The 20,159-nt window shown below is 28.1% G+C and overlaps 3 long non-coding RNA genes across 3 annotated transcripts; 2 read left to right on the top strand and 1 right to left on the bottom strand.

Annotated features, from left to right (window-relative positions):
- The first annotated feature begins 4,769 nt into the window (after positions 1 to 4,769).
- On the top strand, positions 4,770 to 5,340 carry LOC136087219 (uncharacterized). The gene is made up of 3 exons (XR_010641635.1): positions 4,770 to 4,872; positions 4,965 to 5,078; positions 5,158 to 5,340. It is a non-coding gene; the product is annotated as an uncharacterized LOC136087219 (long non-coding RNA).
- A 422-nt stretch (positions 5,341 to 5,762) lies between these two features.
- LOC136087218 (uncharacterized) lies at positions 5,763 to 6,810 on the top strand. Its single transcript, XR_010641634.1, has 3 exons — positions 5,763 to 5,921; positions 6,018 to 6,097; positions 6,465 to 6,810. It is a non-coding gene; the product is annotated as an uncharacterized LOC136087218 (long non-coding RNA).
- A 6,587-nt stretch (positions 6,811 to 13,397) lies between these two features.
- Positions 13,398 to 17,976, bottom strand: LOC136087531 (uncharacterized). The gene is made up of 3 exons (XR_010641851.1): positions 17,704 to 17,976; positions 13,910 to 13,978; positions 13,398 to 13,556 (listed from the first exon to the last, which is right to left on the bottom strand). It is a non-coding gene; the product is annotated as an uncharacterized LOC136087531 (long non-coding RNA).
- Positions 17,977 to 20,159: the final 2,183 nt, after the last annotated feature.

The raw sequence follows: 20,159 nt of genomic DNA, 5'->3' as shown, positions 1-20,159 counted from the left end.
ATTATGGTCCACGACCATAATAATCCACAGCTTCAATAATCCAGCCATACAAACCAATTCAATAGCATCAATGCATAACCAATGCATTGATGCTGTTAATTTGGTTTGTATCTTTAGTACACAGGGACCAGTATACAAAAGAAATTAACTGTGCAGCCTTTTAAATTCTACCAGCGATCTATTCTGTCTGACAAAATCAGATGTATTTTATTAAATAATAGGATTAATTTGTTTTTCCGCCAAGCGGCCTTGTTCGTCTAGGTTCGTGTTTTGTAGTTAGAGAGTTGAGAGAATAAGTAAATGATAGCACTATGATATTTATATATATTAGAGATGTGCTGGAACCAGTTTATGCTGAGTCACCGATTTGGTGTACCCGGAAGAAGAAAGTCCGAGTCCGGATACCCGGCACTGAGCCCATAATTAAAAGGTGAAATAAAAGCATGAAAAATCTCTAGCGCTGAATTGTTTTCACAGAATAACGCTGATTTATTTGCGCTATTTAAGTTTGCCTAAATATATCAAGTTTCTTAATATTAAATGATAATTAACAGATTGTTAATATTTGAAATAACTTGCCATCTTACGTTGTTAATGCCAAAATCATCAAGGGCTTTAAAATAAAACTAGCTCTATCAATTTCAAAAAATGTTTCGACTAACTAACTTTCGTTTTATAATTGTGGTATTAGGGGGAGTGCACAGTTGATCACTTTTCAAAAATAATAATTTTAAATTACAATGTTTGAACATTATCTCTAATGTATCTGATATCTAATGTAAAATGTCAGTATTATTCAGCATTCAATTCCTCCTAACTTAATTTGTTTAATTTAAAAGGTTTTGCATATAATGAAGTTAGAAGTGGTCAATAGAAAATAATCGATTGAGTCATACTAGTGTACAAAATTGATCACATATAAGTACACAGCCAATCAAAATAGAACACATCAGATCAGTGTAACAAGTATATGCTAGATATAGTACCTACAACCTGTTTTTGCTAAACATCTTGACCAATAAGAAATAAAAGACTCTCGATAGACATTATAGTTATTTTTTAAATGAATTATTTAGTCTAAACTATATACTAATATGGAGACATTATCTAATAGGCTAGTAGGAAAAAATGTTTTTAAATTAAGGCATTTAATTTGTTCTAATTTTCTTTAAATTACTCAACTAAATTCAAAACTAAATGGAAATTGAACAACTTTTACTTAAATAGTAGAAAACATCAACGAAATTAAGACAAATTTTCAATGACCGACAGATCAACTGGGAATATTAAATGCCTTGATGCCCGTGCTGTTTCTCCGTGAGCTATTGGTTGTGGTACCTTACAAAATATGTCATCTCTCACAGTTTCATAAGCTTTCTTGTTTGAGATAATAAACTGAAATTATTTAGAACTTTTTTTTTTTTTAAATACACAATCATTACTTCACGATCTCTCTCTTTGATTTTGCCAATGCAATGAATAACTTTGGGTTTATCAGTTTTCGGCTTTTCAATACTTTTACAAATACAAAGTCACCGTCATTAAGTTTTAAATTTTACAACGACAAAATCACCGCCATTAATTCGGAGAAATCGTGCAACAAATCGCAGGTTTTCTTTCATTCTGCATCATATTCACTACTTCATATTATCTATTGAAACATCTTTTGCTTTTAATACATAAAAATGCAATGTACCATAAGGTATATTGTACCGCTTAGATGCACCTCTGATTGTCTGTGTGTTATCTAACTCAGCTGCGACAGTTTGTTTCATAAACTCTGATAACACTGTTCCTTTTTTTCTAGCAACAGCCTTTTTCCAAACCATTTCAAATGAAGAAAATCAGCCTTATATTAATTTGAAACATAAAAAAATGCCAATTTGTATGTTCTTTAAAAAAAAAAACAGAAGAAAATTGTATACAGGTATTTGTATTTAGTATAAGCAAAATCAGTGCACAATCAATCAACAGCAGTACACAGTCGATCATTGATCGACTGTGCACCATCCTATGATGATTGACTGTGTACGTACTTACCTATGATTCTCTCTCTAGCTATAACATGGCATACACATTAATTACAAACAAATTTAATCATAACACACGCTACAAAATTACATTTTAAAGTTGTCACACAAAAATATTTATTTATACATACCTTGTGCACAACTTGATTTGTTTGATGATGTCAAAAATTTACTTTTTAGCCTTTAAAACGCAAAAAGAATTTAAAAAAATTATAAAAGCATATTTCATGGTCAAAATGGCAATAATCAACCAAATAACCTAAATTACTGTCCACGTGACATATTATGTGTTACAAAATAAGGGTGTGATCGTCAACAAAACCTTTGATCAACTGTCTACGCCAATCAACTGTGCACTCCTTCCCCCTATATATAATTTTTTTATTTTGTAATTTATTGCTTATGAATCGCTGATATGCGCTAGTTAATTAAAAGTTATGTTGTGGAAAATAAAAGATTAAGAGAGACAGAGAATTGCAAATTAAAAAAAAAAGAGTAGACCTTCTCGGCTGTTGTGTGAATAAAAAAAATATTTTAAGTGAGACACATCTATATTGAGTAAATAGGGCTTTTATGGCTATTGACTCTATAATACTCTAAGACTTATATCAAGAAGTTTATTGGTTCAAGTTAAAACTAAAAGCAATCCTGTTAATACTATATCACTAATAAATATATATATATATATATATATATATATATATATATATATATATATATATATATATATATATATATATATATTACTGATATATATATTAATAATATATCAACAATATCTCTAGATAAAAATAACACAGTATAACAAAATATGGTTAGAAACATTAAAAAAAGAATTTGAGTATCGATACACTCTTGCGAAAATTGGTTCTTCATTGGTTATCTAGAAAATCGATCGACTCCACAGAAAACCCAAAGGTTTTACGGCATATCCAAAAAATGATTTGGTTTTTCGCGAGAGAAACGAAAATAAATTGGTTTTTCAACAATTCAAATTTGAAAAATTATTCGTTTAAAATAAATTAACGCGTGAATTTTTTTTCTTTTGGTTTTCTAGAACTCCATCATAGTCACAAGAAATCTATTTCTTGTGACTATGATTCCATCTATCATCTTTGAATTTGATTGGTAGTTGGCTTCCATATTTGTTTTAAACCGGCGTACAACTTCATTTCTATCATTTTTTCGTTAGTTATAGTATTGCTGAAGAGTTCTGTATTCTATATTTAATTTTACTCTAAGACAACTCGTTCGATTGTTTTATTAAACTAATGCCATCAAATATCTTTGTACTAATTATTTAAATTATTTATTGCTTAGCAATATATCGTAATATGCTTTCAATGTTTCAAAAAAAAAAAAAAATCTGAAAGAAATTAAACTATGTTTGTAAACTGTTTGATGATTTAGCCAACATATATATATATATATATATATATATATATATATATATATATATATATATATATATATATATATATATATATATATATATATATATATATATATATATATATATATATATATATATATATATATATATTTAAACAACTTTAAAAAGTATTCTACACAATAGAGTGTTCAATTTTCTTAAAAAAACAGAGCAATTATATATTAGTAGAAAATCACTTAGCAAAAATTTTTTCCATTTAACACTGTGTTTCATTTCAACAAAGATTCAATCAGAAATCCATTTCTGATGATATATATATATATATATATATATATATATATATATATATATATATATATATATATATATATATATATATATATCGTTTTTAAGAAAGAATTAGCATCAAAGAACGTTATATGTGTAAGATCTTCATCACCTACATTAAACTCTTGTAATGTAAGTTTTACAATGTCACCTGTGTGTGACATTAATGAGGCACCAACCATTTATGAACCTTAGTAATTTATGTTTTGTTTATTTGTAAATATTTATAACTTTGTTTATTTTCCCTTAAATGTTTTCTTATATAAAGTGTTATATTATTAAGCGAAAAAATAATTAAATTGATACAATATATTTAGCCAAGATTTTGTGTGTGCACACATACTTTTACACTATTAGGGCTCTATAACATAAAAAGTTTGTGCATAATTGAAGACTTTTGTGCTAAATGTACTTAAGTCACAAAAAAAAAGTTAGAGAAAACATTGTATTAGTTTTTTTGAATAGTCTTTTTGTTTTTAAAATTTAAATTTATGAACAAAATCAATAAATAAAAATCAGTGAATAAAATATTTAAATAACTTATGAATTATAATTTAATTAAATTTTTATGAGTTTTCAAAAAAAAAGAACATATAACAATATTGATTGAAATATATTTTCTTTCAACTTTTTTTGTGTGACTTTTAGCACTAAGGTCTTCAAATGAATGTCTTGAACTTTATTTTTAGTATTTCCTCAGATAAACTGACATTGCCCCCTCTTCTCCTTGCTGCTGTGGAAAGAAAAGAAATTAACTTTAGTCTTCCATAAAGATCAAAACTAAAGGAATACATTATGGATTTTCTTTTTGATATCATGAAGCAACAGTATGGGTTGTAAGTATTTTGATTACTGTTTAAATTATAAGTTAAAATAGTATAATAGTCAAATTTTGAAAGTAAGCATTATTTATCATCAGTATTAAAGTTGGAAAAATGTTGCTTATATTTCTTAACATATAACTATCTCTTCAATAATAATAAAAATTGAAATGAAATATTTTATTACTTTTCACCAAAGTAAATGCTTTATAAATTTCCAAGTACAAGTAACTACTACGAAATAGCAAATGAGCTTTTCCTAAGTTATCCTTCTCTAAAACCCCATCACTGCAATGGCTCTGTGAGTATTTAACTGTATAATTAAAACTAATAATATCAATGATGTTACAAAATTATATAGCCAAAGAAGCTTTTCTTTTATTCTATTGTCAGGAACTTCTTGTGCATTTGTTGAAGGCAAAATTTAAATGAGCTAACTCTGATTTGCTGAATGAGTCTACTAATCTGTACTCAGCAAAACGTCACTGCCATCATTTAAGTGATAAGGTAAGCACGATTTCGCTGCATATATAATACATGTTTATATGAAAAACTTACTTACCATATATTAATTATTATATTATAGAATGTGGATGATGGTATAACTCAAGATGTTATAAAAAGCGTGGTTGATGAGTGTCAAAAACTGTGACCTGATAAAGAATTTTTGACTCACCAGATTGTCTTGTCAATTGAGGCATTAAAATATACATGCCAATATGAAAGAACTTTGGATGTCCTAAATAAATTCCCAGTACTTTATCATGGAAAAGTTGTAAGTGGTTTATTATTTATTTAATATCTATATTGCTCTGTTAATATTGTCTTAAAACTGCAACGTTCATGATATGAGCAATAATTATCCCATTTAATGCAAGTCCTGAAATTTCATTTGTTATATTACTTTTTATAAAGAAATATCCTTTAAGTAAACATAAATTATATATAAAATACATAACAAAATTAAAATTATAATAAAACTAAATAAGACTATTAGTTGGATTTTTTTTTCTTTATTGGCGTGGGAAGATTAATATTTCTGTATTAATTCAATTTTTTATTAGTCTGTGTTTTTGTTCATGCTGTTCCGGGGTATCGCTTCCCAAATTTTTCTAGAATTGCCCCTGCAATGTTAGGGTGGGAGTAAATTTTTTTTTTTCTTTATTTAGCGGCTTTGTGATATCATTTTCTTTGTTTTATTTTTAGCTTTTTGCAGCAGCAAGAGCTATTACAAATAAAGATATTGATAATAACTACTTGTTATTATTGGGTAGAATGAAGGAGGGAATAAAGAAGTTGATAGATTTAAAAAAACCTTTGTTAGCTAGATGGAAAACATTGTGCAATGAGGTACTGGACGAGATTAGTGATAGTAATAATTGTTAATTTAATATTAAAATTATTTAATTGTTACTCGAATTTTGTATTTTATTTTCCTATTTTTAGCAACAATGAAAAACCTTAATGCATTAATTCTTCCAAGCATTTTTTGTGGCGAAGAAACAATCTTATTCACTATGACGCTAGTAAGTTTTGTTGATCAGTATATTCATTCAAATGATTGTATATCATTATCATCTAAATCATTTTAATATTCATTTATTTGAATCAATTTTGATAGAAAAAATTCAGTTCACTTTTTTTATTTAAAAACTCAAACAATTAAAGTCAACTTTTTTATTTTATATACATTTTAATATTTTTAAAATTTATATTTTTTCATTCTAATTATTTGCATATATATTATTGTTATTATTATTATTATTATTAATATTATTATTATTGTTATTATTATTTTTATTATTATTATTATTATTGTTATTGTTATTATTATTAAATAAGGTTAACTAATGCAATATCAATATTTGTTAATATTATGCTTCTCTTTATTAGGATCCAATCTATCCTACCCCAGCTCTGAAAATTGAGGGAGATGCTATAAATCCAACTCGAATAAGTCTGTAGTTAACGGGGTGACATTAAGCAAATCTGTTCCTGATATAACTTGTGGCTTGAGTCTTGTCATCTGTTCATATTATATTTTTGATATCGCATATCCAAAGAAACTCCAAAAAACCTTGTCTTTTCTAGAGCATTACGTTTTGGAACGAAATAGTAAACTTCCTGGTAACATTCAAAACATTGCTAGTTGTATGAACTTGTAATATAAGTTACAAAACTCATTAATATACTAATGTTATTAATTTGTTTCAAAACCTTTTTTTAAATCAAGTTTATTTTTTGAGCTCGCTTACAAACTTTTAGTTGTTTTTATAGAGAATTTTTTTTTTTCAAATGATATAGTTGTATATTAATATGTTCCATAGCACATAAATATTTCTATATAGAATACGATTTTTATATAACACCATTTATTTATATAATGTATATAAATACGTATGAAAAAATATATATAAATATGGTAACAAATTATTAAACTTTAATTTTTGTTTTAAATTGAAATCTCTGGCCGAATATTTCTATTCTGCAAAATATAACTCATGAAGTTAAGTTTTGTAAAATAACACAATGTAACAAAAAAAAAAAAATTTCTGTTTATCAAAGTTTTTTGATGTTTCTTAATTAATTTGAGTATGCTGAGTCTGAATATGACATTGGATTTTTTATTGCATCAATCGTTTGGTCGTAAAAAAAAAAAAATCAATTAAACATATAATTAATATAAATCGTTTTGCATTAGATTCTACTTTAGTCAATATAAAACATTTACTAATTCAAAAGTGTTATGTTATGTTACAAAACTTCATGTTACATCATGTTTCTTACATATATTACATAATGTTACATTATATTGTATTGTAACAGTCTCTCACAATCTCAAAAAACACTAAAAGTGAACAGTAGAACGAGGTTTTCTTTTATGAAGTTTCTCGTCATCGCGTATCAAACACCAGATGTAGTCACCCATCATAGCTGCATCCCATCTGCCCTGGTATCTTTTCTCCATTGCAAGAATATCCTGATGGAAACGTTCCCCGTGCTCTTCACTCACATCACCCAAACTTGGTCTGAAAAATTCCAAGTGTGAATGCAGGTAATGCAGCTTTATTGACATTCTGCATTTCATATCTGCGTACCGTACAATTAAGTTTTCCACTATCTCTTTGTAGTTATCACTCTTATTGTTGCCTAAAAAGCTATGAACAACATGTCTAAATGCAGTCCATGCTTCTTTTTCAACAGCAGACATTTTGTCCTCAAGCTCCTTACATGCCAACATAACTTTAATCTGTGGACCAACGAATATACCTGCTGAAATTTTTGCATCTGACACCTTTGGAAACATCTGCCGAATATGCTGGAATGCTGCGCTATCTGGGTTTAATGCTTTGACAAATTGTTTGATAAGACCAAGTTTAATGTGAAGGGGTGGTAGTAAGATCTTTTCAACAGGTATCAGAGATTGATTAATAACATTGTGCAAACCAGGCTGTAAATGTTCTCTCACTGGCCACTCACGTCTTGTGAAGTGCTGGTTTGCAGCCCTGCTATCCCATAAACAAAGAAAACACGAGTACTTTGTGTATCCTCCTTGCAGACCGAGAAGAAATGCTAGCATCTTAAAGTCTCCACATACATCCCACTTGTAACTGTCGTAGTTGATTTTCTCAAGCAACAACTTCACGTTCTTATAGTCTTCCTTTAGATGAACGGAATGAGCTACTGGAATCGAAGGAAATCGGTTTCCGTTATGGAGCAAAACTGCCTTTAGACTTCTTGTTGAGCTGTCAATGAATAATCTCCACTCTTCAGGATTGTGAACAATGCCAATGTCATTGAAAAGACCACGAACGTCATGACAATAGCACAGTGATTCTGATACTACATAAAAGTATGCGAATGTTTCATGTCTTTTTCGGTATTTCGAGGTTCTGCAGCTTGGATCTAATAAATTCCATTCTTTCAAACGTGATGTCAGAAGTTCTGCATTTGATTTAGTGAGACCTAAATCTCGTACTAAGTCATCAAGTTCTTGTTAGATAGGGAAATGAGGTGAATCATTCGGTTCTCTGAAATCACAGTCATCATTGAGTTCATCCGGTGAGTCTACTTCAGAATGATATGCAGTTGCTTCTTCGGATTGAGGTGGAGTAGGAACAGGCAATTCATCACTGTGTGGAACTGGTCCAATAGAAGATGGTATACTTGGATAAACTAGAGTCAGCCTATCTTTCGGTTTTTTATACTTTGAAATGTCAACAATGCAGAAAAAGCAGTCATCATGATGGTTCGTCGGTTCTCTCCATATTCTCGGAATCGCAAAGGGCATTGACTTTCGGATTCCACGCAGCCATCCTTCCAGAGTTGATCTGCAGCTACCACAACTGTAGTGTGGTGCCCACGATTTGTCCTGATCTCCCATAGCCATGCCAAAATAAGCATGATATGCAGTAAAGAATTTTGTACCACTGACAATCTTATGTTTAGCTTGTGTTGGACTAATATAGTAACCACAAACATAACAGAATGAGTCAGGACAAAGCTTGCAGGATCTACTAGACATATTCACCACTTCATGTAACAATTGTAATTAGTTAAACTGAAAATAAACACACGAATATAGTTAAAATCAGCATATATATATAATGTTTTAATTGCATTACACATATACGAAAACTCCGAAATATACTTTATGCTTTTTCTCAGGAAATCTTGATGATAGAGAAAAACCAATGGTACCACTGAAATCAGCATACAAAAATTATGTAAGAAACATTAAAAAATTAACATAAACAAAAATGTTGTTACATGGTGTAATCATAAATGCGAAAATTGCGTTTCGTGTTAAGCATTTTGACATAAAGTATTACTTTTATCGTTATTGCCGAAAAACCAATTTTTGGTTTTACGGCTTGTCCCAATAAACGAACCAATTTTGATTATCTAGAAAACCAAATAGCGTCAGTTTTCTAGAAAACCAACATAGTTTGATTATCTGGATACTCAAATTGGTTTTTCAGAAAACCAAATAAATTTGGTTTTCTGTAAAACCAGAATAAATTGGTTTTCTAGATATTCAAATTTGGTTCGTTTATTGGGACAAGCCGTAAAACCAAATTTGGCTTTTTGAAAAACCGATTTTCGTAAGAGTGTAGCTAGATTAACTTATTAATTTGCAAATATCTTTTAAACATTTTTAAGTAAACTTTTATATGGAAAACATAATCAATTTTTTTTAACTAGCCATATTTACATAAATGTCAACATAAATAGTATTTTATATAATCAAACAAATTGTCAAAATGCAACGATTGTTAATTCAGTTTCTTTCTCTTCTCTTCTAATATCAATGTTTCCTGCAACCTAGCAACGTCTTTCATTTTCTCCTGACTTTTCCTTTTTAAAGCATTCGCTTTGGTGACCAATGATATTGTTTTCCTTTTCCGCTTGTTTCACAAGCTGAGTCAGAACCAACTTAATGACAGATGACAACTCTGAATACTTTTTTATGTCAATGTCTTTAAAGTAAAAATCATAACTAATGAAAACATTTTGATTCATAGCAAATTTTGAGGACATAAAATTTGAGAACTGGTTGATAACTTTGTCAGAATAAGAAGCAATTAATCTTCCAATTGAGATAAGATGATGCAGCAATATTTTCATTTGATTCCTATTTTTTTCAGGTGTGATCTGAGCATAAAAATTTGGCAGCAAACAAGTACTCATGCTAACAATCACGGAATCAAGCGGATATCTTTTAAATAACTTTTCAACAGCTGAAATCAAAATGTCCATGCATTGAATTTTAAACTCTTTCATATCTTTCAAAATAACTGCATCATTCTTTCTGAGCTTTGACAGTGAGAATTCAGCAGCAAACCCAATTAATCTATCTGCTAACTTTTTGTTTTCAACCCATCTGGTTGCGCAAAATGAAAGCGGGAACACAGAGCCTTCAGTGATATTGATAAAGTCACTTCCTCTGGCAGGAGAATCATAAAATAAGGTAAAGCAGCTTTTGAATGTCTTTTAAGTTCCCAATCAGTTAATTCAACACCTGTTTTGAAAGTACCATGAATTATGTGTAGGGAACAGCAGCCTATATCAAGAAGTTTAGATAGTACTCTTCACGTTTGCTTTGAACGACTCTGTGAAATTTCAAGTTGACACTGAGTCCATCCATAGAGACCTGAATAATTTTGCTGATATTAAGATCACTTATCTTTTCATTAAAATGATTTAGCAAATCAAGACTGGTACTATGTCTCATAAACGAGGAATCCTAATACATCACTTCAACTTGCATTTTTTCCTCATTCCAATATCAAATGAGTAAATTCATTTGCCAAGTTTGAGCTTTTTGGTGAGGTATTTATCAAAGGATACATTAAGCCAAGGAGACAGGCTCAGTTGTTGTTAAAGTAAGCCTTTAAAATGAGACCCAAGACCATGAGTGATGCTATATCCAACTTTATTTGGTCCCATTTGAAAATATTTAGCAACCTCACTGTCAGGAAACATTGCTTGAAACAAATTTGCCACATCTTTATTTGAATTGTTAGAAATTTTATCTAAACAACAATACAATGCCCACATAATTTCTGCACAGATTTAATTAGAATTTGATACGACGAGTTCTAAAGATTGCTGCTTTATTTGTCCTGTTGAGAAACTATCAGTTATCTTTAAATTAGACTCTTCCACCGAATTAGGTGAATTTTTATTTTTAAAGGCAGATGATTTAAAAAACAAGAGAAATTGCTTGCAAATAAAATATGTTTTTTTTCCTTTCTCGAAACTTTTTATTGCTTGAATACCCATGTTCAAAAGTTCAATTATTTTATGGTACAACTTGCGTCTTGCCTGGGTGTTATTTTTCCCTTTCGTTAGCCAAGAGTCAAAATGAGGATAAATGTCTTTGTTTAATCATTTTTCTTTAAAATAAGCCTTTTTTCTATTTTATTCATTATTTCAATTCTAAAAACAGAAACAAAATTCTATAAAATTAATCATATTTATGATATAGGCCAGTGTAGCAAATATTGTTTTAGCTTTGAAGACACAAAAATGTTTAAAGTTAAAGTTGCCGTTGTTTATAAAATAAGTATAGAAATATAAAATAAATATATAGAAATAGTTTTAAACAATTGAAATTGATCATAAAAAAATATAGAATTGTAAAATAACAAACATAGCTAATTTAAATAAAATGTGTTTATTGAAAACAATCATTAGTAATAAACAAATAATTTTTTACTTGATCTGAAAGCGTTTTGCATAATATAAATATCATATATCACATACAAAAGCTGTACAAAAATATATATTGACTTGTATTTTATTAAAATATTTTCTTAACCACTCTGAATTTGGGGTTTCAACTCTGAATTTTGGAAAATACGAAATTTGTGATTCATTTCAAAAATTAAATGACTGACTGAGTGTGTAATTGATTTAAATCAATATAAGTTCTGGTGTAAAATTTAGATTTTAATTTAAAAATTATTAATTTTGCTGTTTCTGTAGGGTATGTTTTTCTATTCCTAAAATCAATTTTAATTTTAAATTTTAGAGGAAACACATTGTACTGCAAAATACTGAAAATAACGTATTGAAAATAATAACTAATAATAAATTAATAAGTAAAAAATTCAAAAAACAAAATGAACACTTAATTATGTGGTAGTGGTGTCGTGGCAAATTGCTTGCTTCTTAAGTATGAAGTTCGGAGTTCGATCTTTACCACATCCCTGGTAGTAATGCGGAGGTGAATATTAATAAAAATAAATAAAAATAACCTAACGCAAAAATATGAAAAAATTAATTTTTTACCCTTTTTCGTAACTTGAGACTCAAAACTGTAAGAGTCAGTATCAGTTATAATATTGTAGGAATAGCATGTCATAAAGTTTTTGTCAGTAAATTAATAATTTGAATTTTATGCAAATCACCTTGATGTTTAACTTACTCACATTACTTTTTTTTTCAGCCCCTTACTTGGCGATATAAAAACTTTGACTTTGACCTAAAGAAACATCAAACCACTTTAAAAGACACCATTTAGATATAATAGCAATCTATTTTAGGGTACCAGAGAAAATTAAAATCAGAATTAAACCATTGAAAGTTAAATTTAAACTGTTTATATATTTATATCAATTAACTTAAAAAAAAAGAAAAGTTCAGTATAAGATATAACTTATGTATTATACTACTATGTATTATATAAAAAAAACAAATTATTATCTTTACTTTAACCCAGTGAAAAAGCGCACATGGGATACGCGTGGATTTTTCCACATGTAACCCATGTGGGGATTATTATTTTGTCCCATGTGGGTTTCATATGGTAAATCCCACATGGATTCCATATGGTAAATCCCATATGGGATACGCGTGGTTTTTTACCATATGTAACCCATATGGGGATTATTATTTTGTCCCATGTGGGTTTCATATGGCAAATCCCACATGGGTTTTATGTGGTAAATCCTACATGGGATATAGGTGGAAAATACTACATGTTATAGATCTTAAATGCCACATATTTTAATCCAAATGGTATAAAAGTAGTCAATACTAGACAAATGAAAGTCCGAATGCTTCTATGATAATTTTTAAAATTCTTTTAATTTAAAAATTACTTAAATAGTAATTTAAAATTAATCATCGAAGCTTTCAGAGAGGTTTAACTTAATCTGGTATTTGGTACTTTATCCCATTTGGTATTCAAAATGTGTAGCATTTTTGATCTTTTACATGTGATGTTTTCCACCTAAAACCCATGTGGGATTTACCTTAAACTATTATGACGAAATTTTATAAAATTAAAAAACGTGTTGCAAAATGAATTTATTTAAAAATAAATGCTATTAATCAATACATCCAAAACGAATATTAAAAATATTATTTTTTCTTTTGCAATTTACACGCCGTTTTTTGTCAATTGAATTAATTAAATCGCTTCGGCTTGTATAATACCAAGGTTTTTAGTATCTTCTAACTTTCTTCAAACATTTTCTAAAAAAAAAAAAAATAAATACAAATATATATAAATATAAATATATATATATATATATATATGTATATATAGAAAGAGAGAGAGAGAGAGAGAGAGAGAGACAGAGAGAGAGAGACAGAGAGAGAATGAGAGAGAGAGACAGAGAGAGACAGAGACACAGAGAGAGAGAGAGAGAGAGAGAGAGAGAGAGAGAGAGAGAGAGAGAGAGAGAGAGAGAGAGAGAGAGAGAGAGAGAAAGAGAGCAATTTTAATAAGGAACCTTATTAGTCGAGCAATTTTAATTATTAGCCAGTTTGAAGTCATTAATGACTACAATATTTCACAAATAATTATTTCCTAATTTATTACTTACAATGACTAACGTATTATGCGTAATTGAACACATATTATGCGTAATGAGCTTGAACCCATGAGGAGAATCCTGAAAAAAAGTGATCAATAAGTATAAGTAGTTAAACAAAAAAACAAAAACAAAAATGTAAAAACCTACTTTTTCAATGATGTAGACTTCTATCATTACAGGCATTGACATCGCGCAAAATGCCGTAAAAACTGAAGGCCGATTAAACTTTCACTTATATTGATATATTTTTATATTAGGTAGGGTGTAATGGCAGTCTATGTTTTCTAATAATAATCTCTAGTAAAAACGGAAATATAAAAAGAAAACCAAAAAATTGTTAAAAGATAATCATGCTTTTCGTATTTTAAATTTCATTAAGAATATTTATGTAATATTAAATAGTATCAGTAACAAGCAGAACCATAACAAAGTATATATCTATATATTAGAAAGATAACTGTATTTTTAATTTTTTTTGCTAAAAATGGTAACAATAAAAATCACCAACAATAAAAAACACCAACAAAAGTTGATTCAAGCAAAAAAAAAGTTTTATCAATATATCTCAACAGGGTTAAAGTCCTTACACTTGGCAACTAGTAGTCAATACACAAACAATCATATAAACTTCGTCGCATAGCAAAATACTCATATGCTCAACATATAATATCTGAAGTATATAAAACTTCACCAACATTAACTTTTCTCATAGCATTAAGGTGTTCGAATAGAATATTTTATTGAAGCGAACTTTCTTTATTTTTTAAAAATCTAACTGCTTCAAATAAAGCTGATTTTGTTTTTATTAACTTTAATTTGTTTACAGCTAAATATGAAATATTACAAGTTGTGCCATTATGGTTAGCTACAAATGAATAATCATTGAAATTACTAAAATAAATAATGGAACACCAAGTTTGTACATTTTTGATTGTATGTGCAAACTTTTTTTATTAAGCTGGAAAACAATAACATTGTTATTATCACTTAACAAAGATTGAATATCGTCAAATATAAGTTCGTTCTCTTTTAGAAAATCATTTAACTCATCTGGTAAAATGCTTCAAAAACCGATTGAAGTTACATTTTTTCTAACTTTACTTGCTGGTGTGGCTAAACAACTAGGCGGAATATTTTAAAAACAGATGGTGGGTTTAAAGGTCGTTGCTTCCCATATTTGCTTTCAAAAGGTGCTTCATTTGGCCAATGCAGTTGACATAATGCTGTATAGTCTGTAACAATAAAACCAGTTCTTGGGATAGCTTCACTACATCTTTTTCTCTCCTCTAGATTCTTCAGGAATTTATAAATCGATATTTTTGTCGTAGTTGAGTATTGATATTTTTGTTGTAGTTGTAATTGATATTGTAGTTGTAGTTGTATAAATTGATATTTTTGTTGTAGTTGAGATAGTTCGACTTGCAAAGAGATACACAGCATTTTAAAGGCATTTTTAAGGCAATTTAATTATTAAAAAAACTTATTGTTAGTTTGACAATATTATTACCTTACAATGTTAACGCCTTGAACCGATAATGTTGTAAACATTATCGTCTTGATGTTGAGCTACCTAATTTATAAACCAATCACATTTTAAAGATTTATTAAAAAAGTGCGAACACAAACTTTGGTCTAATGTTAAAAGATGAAAATGTAAACACAGTATTAGGAATTGGCCTTCAGTTTAACAACTTTGTTGCGCGATGTCAAGGCCTTTTATTATAGAAGGCCGCGGTCACACATAATATAATATTCTGAAACTAATAAACAAACTTCTAAATTTCTATAAGTAAATTTATTCTTTGATCATTGCCTTCATATCCTATCTTATTTTCATATCATAATCTATTATGGAATTATTTATATAACATATTACAACAATATTATTAAATTTGTGATGTTCAAATATCATATGAACATTCTCTAACATGTTCATATGATATTTGAATATAGTTCTTGAGTATATTATCTGCAAACAATTGACTGATGCAAGTTCTAATGTTGTCAAAAACCAAGCATGCATGCATGGGACACTGCAGTGTCCCACAAAGAAATGCAGGTTTGAAAGTCAAATTTTGTTTTATTAAAAAAAAAATTAAAATAGGGGGGAGATAGGGAGGTTTCTGTAACTTTTTTCAGGCTCCAAAACTATTAACTTTATATATAATAAGGTTCATAAAACTTAAGGGACATACGAAGTACATTGAGGAACAAAAACAGGATATTTACAGAAACTTTTATATTTTTAATCTGGAGTACCACAGTGTAATTGGGAATAAAGTCTCTGGGTCCAGTATTCAAAGTAATATGATCTAAAGTAATATATAAATTAAATAAAATGCTTTAAAATGCATGCAGTTATACATATAACTCCTGATAGATAACTATATGTATAACTAGTTATACATAAAAGTTATTATATAAACTTATTTTTTAAGGTTATGCTTGAACAAATTAGAACCAATTAATTCAAATTCAAGATTTAGCTCAAGTTCAAGTTATTTGTTCATTGTTTTTTCACTATTTTATATTTAGTTGTTCAAATTTGTTAACTAGTACTAATTCTTACTACAGTAAGAATATTCCTATAATAGTCTCCATTTATAAAATGAATTAAAAAACTACTTATTTATAGTATAATAATAATACATAAATACTAGTTTCCTAATGCTATTATCATCACAATGTTAATGATATTCGTTTTAAAGTGAAATTTTGTATCAATTTTATTGTTTTAATGTTATATATATATATATATATATATATATATATATATATATATATATATATATATATATATATATATATATATATATATATATATATATATATATTATTTTTACTTTATTTACAACACCATTTGATATACAACAAACCCCTACAAAGCTTACAATAATTCAGTTAAGATTCAATCTGAGTTATTGAAACGTAATAAATTTAACATCAATAGAAAAGTAAAGCTGTCATCATTTAAAGTATAAAGGGTGTTGTCAAAATATGTTGATAGTAAAATTAAGTTACTAATAAAATCACGTTCAACAATGATAAACATTCTTACTGTAGTAAAATATAGTACTAACTGATAAATTTGAACAAATAAATATAAAATTAACAAAAACAATGAATAAATAAGAACATTAACTTGAACTTTAACTAAATATTGAATTTGAATTAATTGGTACTAATTTGTTCAAGCATAACCTTAAAAAATAAGTTTTTATAACAAATTATATGTATAACTAGTTATACATATAGTTAACTATCAGGAGTTATATGTATAACAGTTATACATAACTCCTAAATGCATATAGTTATACTATAACTATATGCATTTTAAAGCATATTATTTTATTTAAACATAACCAGAGGCTTTATTCTCAATAACACTGTGGTACTCCAGATTAAAAATTAAAAAGTTTCTGTAAATATCCTGTTTTTGTTCCTCAATGTAGTTCGTATGTCCCTTAAGTCTTAAGGACCTTATTATATCTAAAGTTAAAAGTTTTGGAGCATAAAAAAAGTTACAGAAACCAATCTCCATCCTATTTTTTTCTTTTTTTAATAAAGAATATTGGGAATTTTTTGACTTTCAAACCTGCATTTCTTTGTGGGACACTGCAGTGTCCCATGCATGCAAGATTGGTTTTTGACAACATTTCAACTTGCATCAGTTAATTGTTTGCAAATAATTTACTCAAGATCTATATTCAAATAACTATTATATTATCCTAATAATACGTCTATTTGCACAAATCTTAATCTTATTTCTATAAAGAAAGATAAAAATTATTCGTGGTACTTACATACTTGCTTGCCATTCTCTTTATTAATATAAAATATTTTCACACAATATAAACGTAACGCAATGCAATGTCGATTTAAAAATTTTTTTCTTTAGTTTCCAGCTTTTAAATTAATTCCCATGCAAATCCCACGGGAAACCCACGTGGGATTATCCATGTGTGTAAATACCATATGGTTCCCACATGTAACCCATGTGGGATTACCCACATGGGTTTAAGGTGACAAATTTCCATACGGATACCACATGGGAAAATCCGTCCCACATAAATCCCATCAATCCCACACGGAACCCACGTGGAACCCATGTGGGACGCGGTTTTATTTTTCACTGGGAAGTAACACTTAATAAATGTTTTTACTCAATTCATAAAAGAAACGCATTACACAAGTTATAAGAAAACTTATTAGGTCTAGTTATTAATTAGTTAAATGATTCGACTGTAGAATATAATAAAATGGTTTAATAAATTTTAGTATTACTGATCGTAATGCCTAAAAACTAGATTAAAAATGATATTTTTAACAATAACAAAATCGCAAGTTTTTCAAAAATCAAGTTGTGTTTACGGTAGAATGCTGACGTGGCTTTTGATGTCAAAAGTAAAAACGTAAAAAAGCAACGTTGCTCTAAAGTCGTTCTAACGTTAATCAGGCTAACCTTGCACAGTGGCTCGAAATCCTTAATAAGTGGCAAAAAAGGAAAAAAAATAAAGTCTTTAGTTTTTAAATACAAATAACTTTTAATGATGGTAAGGCCAGATGCATAACAATTTAAAACTTTTTTTGAAGCCATTATTGCAAGGTTATGTATTAATTTGAAGCCCTTTATTGATGCTTTTTTTATGACGGAAAAAAAATGGAAATGTTTAATATAATAGTCAGTTTTAGAAAATTATTTTATGGAGACAGTAGTTAAATTGTTTGTATTTTTTATTAATTTATTAAAGTTCTGTCAATTCACAATGTAAATGAATGATTTTTTCTAAAGATTATTAGGTTTAAGCTATTACTCAGCATGAAGAAAAATCTTAGTAAAAAAAAATTTTTTTATTAGTAACACATTATTTGTGGTACGAGAACAAAAATGTTCCGCATAACTCCAAGCTGATTTTAGTGTTTTTGACTAGTGTCAGCAATACACCATTTAATGGAATAAAATTTACCTGCTCCAATTGGCTCCAATCTAAAATAGAGCTTTTATCATTACCTCGCTAAATATTATATTCAGCGAGTATACGATTAAAGGTTGTACAAATAGTTTCAATTGTATTCTACAAAATAGAGCGCTCAATGTTCTTAAAAAAACAGAGCTATTATAAATTAGCAGAAAATCACTTATCAAATTTTTTTAATCCTGGTGGGTCTTTAGAGATGAAAACACAGTGTAAAATATAAAAAAATTTGATAAGTAATTTTTTTATAGCTCATATATATATATATATATATATATATATATATATATATATATATATATATATATATATATATATATTGATTTTCAAAATACTTGTATCTATTAAGCTATAATGTAAATGACAATAAGATTGTTAAACTATTGATAACTTTTGTGTGTTATGTTATAGATAATATATAAAACATGAAAGGAATTAATCTTCCTCAAAAAAAATAAAGAGCTAGGTTTCAATAAAGTTAATCTGCTTGAATCTTTGTTTAAAGAAGTTTTAAATGTTTATAACCTTCATGAAGATGACTTCGATAAATCAGAGTTTACCAACCTAAAGAATAAGCTGTCTGTTTTTAAAGCAAAAGTGGAAGCTAAGTTAGATAAGCATAATAGAAACTATGACAGATTGATTTTAAAAGAAGATGTTTTGCTGCAGGTAAAGAAACAGAGTTATTTGTTAATAATTTTCTTTATGCAATCATTCTATTTAATAAGTTTTCTACTTACAGGAGGAGTTTTTCCCCGATCTTGTTAAAAGAATTAAATTTAAAGAAGGTCCAGGTAGAAAAAATAAAGTTTGGGAAAATCTTGGTGAAAGAAGCAAAAGAGCTAAAATTGCCCAGCTGAAAACAATCCCGAAGCACTGGCCTTAGCTTCTTTAAAAAGTGCAGCAACTGAATCCAACATTAATAGAAACAATTTTATTTTTATAGTAAAGAAGGCTGTGAACCCAGATAAATTCGATTCGAGAAGTAAAATTAAAAAAAAAATCTGCTTGCGCGTGTAAAATTTAATACGCGCGTGTTTTTTAGATACGCGCACGTTTTGCTGGTTGTTGCGCGTAAAAATAACTTTAACATAATTGATTTTTAGGCAAAAAAAATAACTATTCATTTAATGCATATTAAAATGCAATGGTTATATAATTTTTGCCGTTTTTTCTTCACTTTGAGTCACTGTGCGTTAATTTAATGTTGAACAACCAAAGTTGTTCCAACGTCGTTTTAATGTTAACATACAGGATGTTTGTGGATAACGTTTTTCCGACGT

The sequence above is a fragment of the Hydra vulgaris genome, chromosome 11, assembly GCF_038396675.1.
Source record: "Hydra vulgaris chromosome 11, alternate assembly HydraT2T_AEP".
In the NCBI taxonomy this organism is placed as follows: Eukaryota; Metazoa; Cnidaria; class Hydrozoa; order Anthoathecata; family Hydridae; genus Hydra; species Hydra vulgaris.
The sequence above is the reverse complement of the archived record's forward strand: the minus strand, read 5'-3'. Positions and strand labels throughout refer to the sequence as shown.